General features: G+C 33.9%; 1 protein-coding gene across 13 annotated transcripts in view; it reads left to right on the forward strand.

Annotated features, from left to right (window-relative positions):
* Positions 1-10000, forward strand: part of LOC106867583 (zinc finger homeobox protein 4) — a 672925-nt gene that overhangs the window by 346054 nt on the left and 316871 nt on the right. For 2 of the 13 annotated variants that reach the window (XM_052974077.2, XM_089364801.1), the window contains exon 1: positions 4866-5217. The exons of the other annotated variants lie outside the window; for them this stretch is intronic. The gene's annotated coding sequence lies outside the window, so the exon portion shown is untranslated. Of the gene's footprint in view, positions 1-4865; positions 5218-10000 lie in introns of those variants that run through there. 13 annotated transcript variants of the gene reach the window in all.

Genomic DNA, 10000 nt, shown 5'->3' on the forward strand with positions numbered 1-10000 from the left:
AAATACATGTATGTATGTGTGTACGTACGTACGTATGTATGTATGTATGTATGTATGTATGTATGTATGTATATGTGTGTGTGTTCCAATTTTCAATTTTACATATGTATGTCTATACGTATATTTATTTCTGAATGCAAACGTACGAATGTATGTAAATTAAGAGCGTATGCATATATACTTATGTGTATGTATGCGCACGCGCGTAATTATATATATATGTGTGTGTGTGTGTATGTGTGTGTGTACAAGGTGGCGGTGACGGTGCTGTGCCTTGCGTGTTGTTTGTGTCCGTGTGCTCGTGTTTGTTATAAAGCGCGTATGAAAGTGCGCGCCTATAATAATAATGTGTGTCTGTGTGTTTGTGTATATATATATCTATATATATATGCACAGGCGTGTGTGTGTGTGTGTGTAGTCTTTTTGTTGTTTTTTGTTCGTCTCATTCGGTATTTTGGTCGTGTTGATGAGGCAAGTTACATTGATATATTGCTTTATGCTGCTTGCTGTTCTGTCTTCTTCATGTGTTAATGCCGTTTGCTCACACTATAGCTCGCACTTACTCTTATGCTTAGCTGTTGTTTTATATGTAGACCTCGTCCACAGATATATATATATATATATATACATATATTTATATACCTATATACATACATACATACATATATATATATATATATATATATATATATATATATATATATATATATATATATATATATAGGTGAGTGTGTGTATACGTGTGTGTTGCGTGAGTGTTATGTTGTGTTTGTGTAGGTGTGTGTTGTCTTTGTTGTACGTGCGTACATCTGTGTGTGTGTGCGCATGCATGTGTGTGTATGTATGCATTTGGGTGTCTGGTCCATGTGATGTATATTGCCAGCCCGTTGAGAACGCCATGTAAATATAAACATGTATACACACACACACATATATATATAGATAGATAGATAGATATACGTAACCATATACACTTGTACGTATTATATATTTCCGTACATATTACTTTGAACCTCTATAGACATATATATATATATATATATATATATATATATATATATATATATATCTACATCGAAATCTGTTTATCTAGCAATCCGTCTATAATTATAGATATGGATTCTGTACCATGTATATATGTACACATGTGTATATGTGCGTGCGTACGTGGTGTGTGTGTGTATGTGAGTGTGTGTTTTTTGCAGTATGAATCCGCACGGACGTGTTTGTGTACACCTCAGATTTCCTACCACGCTCTTATTTATAGATTTTGCTGTTCATGTGTTTGTTTTTATAATTTCTTTTTGTTGCTTCTTTTTAAAATTATTGTTGTTGTTGTTGTTGTTGCTTGGAGCTGCATTTTTTTTTTTTGCTTTCTCTGTATACGTGTTTGCGTGTGCCTTGAGGCGCTTTTGGCGTAAAGCTGTTTAACACACATACACACACACACACATTCATGCATACACACATGTATACATACAAATATATATATACATATATACATACATATATATATAAGTACATATATATATAAACATATATATACATACATATATATATATATATAGATAGATATATATATACATATGTATTATTTATATATATATACCAGTTTATATATTTATCTCAATTTAACTATCTTCAAGAAATTGTACATACAAATATATTTGCGTGTATTTATACATATATATATATATATATATATATATATATATATATATATATGCACACACACACATACATAGACATAGCTAGACACACGCACACACATATACATATATATGCAATACATGCATTTATATACATATAATATATGATATAAATAGACACACATGTGTGTGTGTGTGTATATATATATATATAACTAAAACAATGTGTATGTCTAGTACAACTGTCAAGCACAGGGTGTCGGAATTTCCTGGACGTTTATATTACCTATCTCTCTCTCACTCACTTTCTCTCTCTCTCTCTCTCTCTCTCTCTCTCTCTCTCTCTCTCTATCTATCTATCTATCTATCTATCTATCTATCTATCTATCCTGTCTATATCTGTGTTTGACTATCTCTTTATCTATATAATCATGACAATCCTATAGTTTCTGTTTATTTTGTATGCGTGTGTGTACGTACGTGTGTGTATGTATGTGAGCGTGTAGCCCTGGCTGACTCTGTGTGTGTACGTGTGTGTGCTTGTGTTTCTGTGTGTGTGTGTGTGTGTGTGTGTGTGTCCCTGATATACACGTCATGTACCTCAACGACCACACGTATAGCAAAACGGAGAGACAGACACACAGACACAAGCGAACGCGAGCACACACGCAAAATGCACACACGCACGAGTTCATACGCGCCTGTAAGTACTTTGAAAGGCGATGGATGTATATTTATTTGGTAGATATAACAACGTAGATGAATCTCCGCACAACAACCACGTGCCTGTCATTCATTTAATTACATACGCATACACATTTATCATATATATATATATATATATATATATATATATGATCATGTGTGTGTGTGTGTGTGTGTATGCAAATATATATATATATATATATATAGATCATGGGCTGTGTGTGCGATGGTATGTTCGAGTGTGGTGCTATTTGAATATACATGTGTGTGTGGGTATATATATATGTATATATATATATACGTAACTGTGGGTATGTGCATACCGTTACACGAACATGCACACACTCATGTAGAGATAGGTATGTCTGTGTGTGTGTGTAAATATGTGTGAGTGAGAGAGTGTGTGCGTGTGTGTTTGGGTATATATATATATGTATATATATGTATATATATATATATGTATATATATATATATATGTATATATATATATATATGTATATATATATATATATGTATATATATATATATATGTATATATGTATATATATATATATACATAGATTACATACATACAAACATACATATCTATGTATTTATGCTTGCACGCATTCGCGGAAGTGCAACTTTCAGAGGCGTAAATGTACATGAATATATATATATATATATATATATATATATATATATATATATATATATATATATATATATATATATATATGTATTTGTATGCATTCATACATACACACACACAAAACACATAGATATAGATATATAGATATATATTCGTATGTTTTTGAGTGCATGTATATATGTATGTATGTATGTATGTATGTATGTATGTATCTATCTATCTATCTATAACTATATATAAATTTATATATACACGCACACACACTCACACATACACATACACACAATGCGTGTGATGAGTTCTTGAGCCTTTGTAAATCATTCGCGTTACTGTATTCCTATTAATTTCATCACAATTGCTTACCAAGAAAATGTTATATGCATATATGTTCATGTATGTATGTATGCACACACACACAAACACACAAATGTATGTATGTATTTATAAAACATGAATTTTTATATTTGCATATTGATATACATGTGTTTCGTGTACAAATATATATGCATAAATGTCCATACATACAGACATACATTTATATACATGTACATATATAAGTTCTATGTCTGTATTTGTTTGTGTGTACATGAATGTGTATATTTATATGTATTCATTTATGCATACATACATTTACATTTTTATATATATATATATATATATATATATATATATATTTATATATATATATATATATATACGCATGGTGCTAAGTGTGATATTTTTTTCTGGCATACAATACAATATATACACAATAAACACACTGATATGTGTATAGACATGCAGACAAGCATATTCAAATCTATGTATATATGTATATGTGTCTGTGTGTGTGTGTGTGTATGTGTACGAGTGTACATCTGTATATATATATATGTACATTTGTATATATATATATATATATATATATATATATATATGTACATCTATGTATATATATATATATATATATATATATATATATATATACATAGATGTACATATATATACAGATGTACATACGTATACACACATATTTGAAGATGGAATTATGCAGACTTATACACACAACACACACATACACCCAAACACATGCACACACACACACACACATACACACACACATATACATGTGTATATAAATATGACATGCATTAACGAATGCATATAAATGCATGGAGACATCTAACAGAAAAAAACATTCTGTTGTATATGCGTGTGTGCATCATATAATCTACATATGTATTTTCCTACATCTGCTTGTATTTGGTTTGTGTGTGGTCGTGCTAGCTGCCTCTCTGTTTGTATGTGTTTGTGTGTGTGAGTGTGTATATGTGTGTGTGTGTGTGTGTGTGTGTGTGTGTGCGCGTGTGTGTGCTTGTGAGTGCGGGCGCGTGTGAATGTCTGTATAGACTTGAGTGTGTGTGTGTGTCCGGGAATGTTTGTATCTGTGTGTGAAAATATGTGAATCATTATATGAGCGTGTGTGCGTGTATGAGTGAGTGTGGGTGGGTGGGTGGGCGCGCGTGTGTGTGTATGTGTATCCTAGCGTCTGTCTGCACTGCACGAGCGTTCATCATATCCATGTGTGCGCGTGCGTATGTGTGTGTGTATACGTGCCTAGATATCACTGTGAGTCTGTGTACCCACGACTATGTGGATGTTTATGTTTGTATATGAATGCTTGTCTCCGTATGAGTACATGTGTGTGCCTGCGTGCGTGCGTGACTGCGTGCACGCACACCAGCGTTTGTCTGTAGGCTCGTATATGTGTTTGTGTGAGTGAGTATGTGTGTGTTTGTGTGTGTGTGTGCGTGTGTCTGTCTGACTATGTGCGCGCGCTCCTGCCTCTGCCTATACATATATGTATGCGTGTGTATGTTTGTCTGTCTGCGTGTGTCTGTGTGCGTGAGTGCGTCCGCTTGTGTGAATGTGTATGTGTTTGTGTGTTTGTATGTATGTCTGTGTGTGTGTGTGTGTGTGTGTGTGTGTGCGCGTGCGCGTATGTGCGTGTGTATGTAATATCTAGATTGATGGCTGTGCAGACGACAGTTTCCCGCTGGTTTTATCTGTTGTAGTCGAAGCATTTTCCTTGTCGGTTCTTTTACGGAACAAACAAAATATGTCAGAGAGTTTTCCACTGGAATTATTATTATAAATACCATCGAACACACAGGATTTTATTCCACGATGATTTCATTGAAATTATTTCCATGTATCGCAACCAGAACGATGGAAACTTGCTTTTGTATTTTGTAAGACGTGAACTTATATTTTTTCCCATAACATGTCCTCGACATGGCTGGAAATTTTTGTTTGCCGGATTTTGTGGCATTTTTTGTTGTGTGATTTCGGGATAATTTCATTGAATTTTTATATTTATGTTCTCCTTGTTACTTTTTATTGAATTGTTTTCTAGTTGCTGTTGTAGTTAATGGTGTTTGTTTGTTCCGAGTTAATCCATGATACAAGAGTAAGATGGACCATATGATCCGTGGTGTGTGTGTGTAGCAGACGTTTACAACACTATGTATGTATGTATGTATATATGTATGTATGTATGTATATATGTATGTATGTATGATTACGAGTCTATACAAATAGGTATTTATGTACAACTATGTATATATGTATATATGCATATATATATACGTGTGTGTATTTATGTATATACTTATGGACATGAGATTGTGTATGTCTCGGTTTGTACATACATTTATATAAATGCATATAGGTATATATGTATGTGTGCATGAATTTTTATATATCATAGATATATGTGTGTATGTATGTATGTATGTATATATATATATATATATATATATATATATGGACAAATATATATACACAAAAATATGTACATACACAAATGCACACACATCTGTGTGTATATAGGAATGTATGCATATCTTCTCGGTATATCTATTTAAAGAAGTGCATAGATGTGTGTGTGCAAATATATATCAATATATATATATATATTTATCTATCAATCTTATCTATATGTATGCATATATGTATATATGCACATATTCGTGTACGTATGTCTGTTTGTGTACGTACAGGACATCATGTATAATAGTATCCCTCAAGTTTAAAACGAAAATTATTGTTCGGTATGTGTGATTTGAGGTGAAATTTTGGCCCCTTTTTGTCCAATGCTGCTTTTATATTCATTCATTCGACAGCAGGAGACAGATCTCTTTTGCTTGATATACATGTATATTCGTATATACATACATGCATGCATAAATACATACTTACACACACATACATACGCACATATATATATATATGTGTGTGTATACATATATAAACAGACACACACACACATACACACATATATATCTGTTTATTTATACTGAACGAGTGTGCTTGTATATATATAAAAGAATATTTTATTCATATTATCAAATATCTATATGTATATATATTGAGCTGCAGGAACTGTTTATTATATATACACAGAATGTGTCTTTAAAAATGCTTCATAATATCGTCTATACACTTGCATCATCTCGTTTCAAATGACATGTGCGTATAAGCATAAATATATATATATATATGTGTGTGTGTGTTGTATACACATACATGCGTATACACACACACACACACGCATACACAATTGTATACATGTGTGCATGCGTGAAACGTATATGTGTGTGCGTGTCGCTGTGTGTGTGCACACGTTTGTATAAGTGTATTTGTATTCATATATTTGCAAGCGTATATTAAAATATGCGCGTGTGTGTGTATATGTGCGTATATATATATGTATATATGTATCTATATGTATATATATATATACATACATACATACATATATATATATATATATATATATATATATATATATATACACTCACCTTTCTCCTATATATATATATATAAATATATATTAATTAGAATATCTCATTAAGGTAGGTAGTGATGGTGGATCAGTGAAATACAATGTACCAGTAATCTATTGGAATCATTACAGTTTAATTACTCTTGGATTGTCTTCGCCAATATCTAATCCCAATCGGGCCCTGGTCGAATACAATTATTTCATTGATCATCACGTCATTTTAATGATTTCTTTTTATTTCTTTATTCTATTTTATTTTGTTTTATTCTGTATCTGAATATATTGTATTTCACATATGATGTATCCAAGACTGTACAATCTCCTCTTTACTTTTCAAAGACGGCAGAGTGTAATATTGGAGGGAAGACTTTTGCTGCTATTTCTAGGATACCGAACGACTCCTTAGGGGCGTCCTTAATTCTCTCAGTCACCTACCCATAGCCCATCTTCATCGCTCTTGTGGTAGCTATTGTCATTTGCCGGTCTCTAAAGCCCCCAGGCGGGACTGGTTGGGTGCTGACCTGTGCTGGTCAATATTAAATATTCTGTGTTTTTAAGGGATTTGAATAAAAGAGGGAGAAGGGAAGAGAAAGTGTGTGTGAGGAGAAAGTGTGATTTGGTTGCTATTTCTTGCATTAGAACGACCATGTATGTAGTCATCGTAGATTCCCTCGTCTTGTCCAAGCTTCCCCACACGCACGCACACACACACACTGGTGCCCTGTTATCGGCAGATAGTGTTTACTGTTCTTGCTGTTTGTTAAGAACTGAGGATGGGAGAGGCATTAATGTCACAACACACCATAGTTTGTCTCTCGCCGGAAACATCCGACCTCGCAAATTCCCTAACTACGTATGTGTGTGTCCGTGTCCGTGTGTGTGCGTGTGTGGTATGTGTGTGTGTGTGCATGTTTGTAGATGTGTACATATACATTTACCTTTATATATATATATATATATATATATATATATATATATATATATATATATACACATATACATATACGTGCGTGTGTGTACGTATGCGTGTATGTATGTATGCATTTATGCATGTATGTATGCATGTATTTATATGTATATGTCTGTATGCATGTATTTATGTATGTATATATGTACGTATGTATGTATGTTAAGTAGTCGTGACTTTTCATACAATTTATCGAGTTTATATTCCATTATCCAATGTGTCGTCTGTCATTGCGAGTTCTTTCTTTCTTTCTTTCTTTCTTTTTGTCTCTTTTTTTTTTTCCTTTTTGCATACTTTCTATAAAGTATATAGTTGGATTCGAGGGAAATTTGTCTACTACTTTTAGCACGTTGGCCTCGTAGAAACCTCTATTTTCTTTACTTTTCAGCCTCCTGTTGCCAATAGTACAAATGCCAGGCAGTTACTGGAATCAATATAACTGACGAGAGAATTCCCAGTCTCTAAATTCCAGGCCTTGTGCCTGTATTAGAATCGGTATTCTTCTTATCATTATTATTATGACTATTATTATTATTGGACTGACGGAATTAGAAGATTGTCGGACGAAACGCTATGCACTATTTAGTTACGTCCCCTTACCTACTGATTTCCAGTCCCGACTGGATCGATTCTGCATTACATCTACCTTTCTGGGGTCAGTTAAGATAGAGTTGAGGGTTAAAGACAGGAATCGATTTAAACAACTTTCACCGCTTTTCACAAAATAAATAAAATGCAATAAATAAATAAATAAATTATGGAGTTTGCAAACACGTGAGATTTTAGATAGCCGGAAAAAATAACCAATGGTTTTTAGTTACGTCCCTTTGTGGTGGTGGTGGGGGTATGATCAAATCCCGTCAGTGGGTTAACTTATGATGATGGTCTCATCATCTGGGATCGATAAGTATGAAGTACTGGGCTGGGTCGAGCGCCGGACAAAGTGTTCAGCAGCATTTTATCCGTCTTCATGTTCCGAGGTTTAAATGCCGCCGAAGCCGACTTTGCTTCTCATCTTTTCGGGGTCGATAAATTAAGTACCAGTCAACCATTATGGTCGAAGTAATTTAATCGACTAGTTCCCTTCCCCTCCCTAAATTTTCAGTCCTTGTGCCTATTAGTAGAAAGGATTATTATTATTATTGTTATCATTATTATTATTATTATTATTATTATTATTATCGTTTTTGTTGCATTTCTGCTGTTGTTGTTATTACGGTAACAAAAGATACCGAACTAATTAACCCACTGTATTTAGCTTCGACGACTTCCACATCTGATTTTTAAGAGCCTCCTGTGTCGATATTTTCCATAATTCTTGTACTGTCATTAAAAAACCAAAAGCCAAAAAAACAGAAGAACTTATTGTGTACTGGCACGTTTCATTCTCCGTCACTTCAGTCGAGCGACTTATCCTGTTCTTCAGTTTTGCTGTACCCAATGTACAACATTCATTAGCGTGACCTCTAGTGACAAACACAGATTTATCAGGAAAATATCTTTAATGTTCATATTCCACAGGGGTTGACTTAACGTTTTATCCGGATAGAGGTGCGATGCAGAAACATGAGGTGGGTTAGTACCAATCAAATGATATTGAGTCGATTAAATCGGTTAAGACCCAAATTGTTATATTTGACAACTTGGGGCCCACGTTTAAATTATTATAATTATTATTTGAAGTAGCAGAGTTGTTGTTGCCGCTAATAAAATACCTTGTGGTATTTACTGCAGTTCTTTACGTTCAACTTCGCCTTTCATCCTTCAGGGGTGGGGAGCGTGGGGTGGCGGGTCAATAGATAAAGTACCAGTTGATTCGGTTGACTAACCCTGTCCTTTCCTCCACAAATTTGTAGCTTTGCGCCGATGTTAAGAACAGTTATAAGGAATTGTTAAGATCGTCGGGCAAAATGCCTTGTAGTATTTATTCCAGTTCGTTCACACACACACACAAATACAAATAGAGTATGCCCTTATAAATAACCTCGCTACAAGTTCAAATCCTTCTATGGCCAACTTAATTTTTCATCCTTTCGTGATCGACAAAAATTTAGATATCCATTAGCCATCTCTGCCCAGGATTGCTGGTCTTGTACCCAAACCAGAAACCATCATCTGTGAGATGGCGGAATCGTTAGCACGCCGAGAAAAATGCTTAGCGGCATTTCGTCCGTCTTCACGTTCTAAGTTCAAATTCCGCCGTGATTGACTTTGCCTTTCA

This window comes from Octopus bimaculoides, chromosome 16 (genome assembly GCF_046866305.1).
Source record: "Octopus bimaculoides isolate indiv1 chromosome 16, ASM4686630v1, whole genome shotgun sequence".
NCBI lineage: Eukaryota > Metazoa > Mollusca > Cephalopoda > Octopoda > Octopodidae > Octopus > Octopus bimaculoides.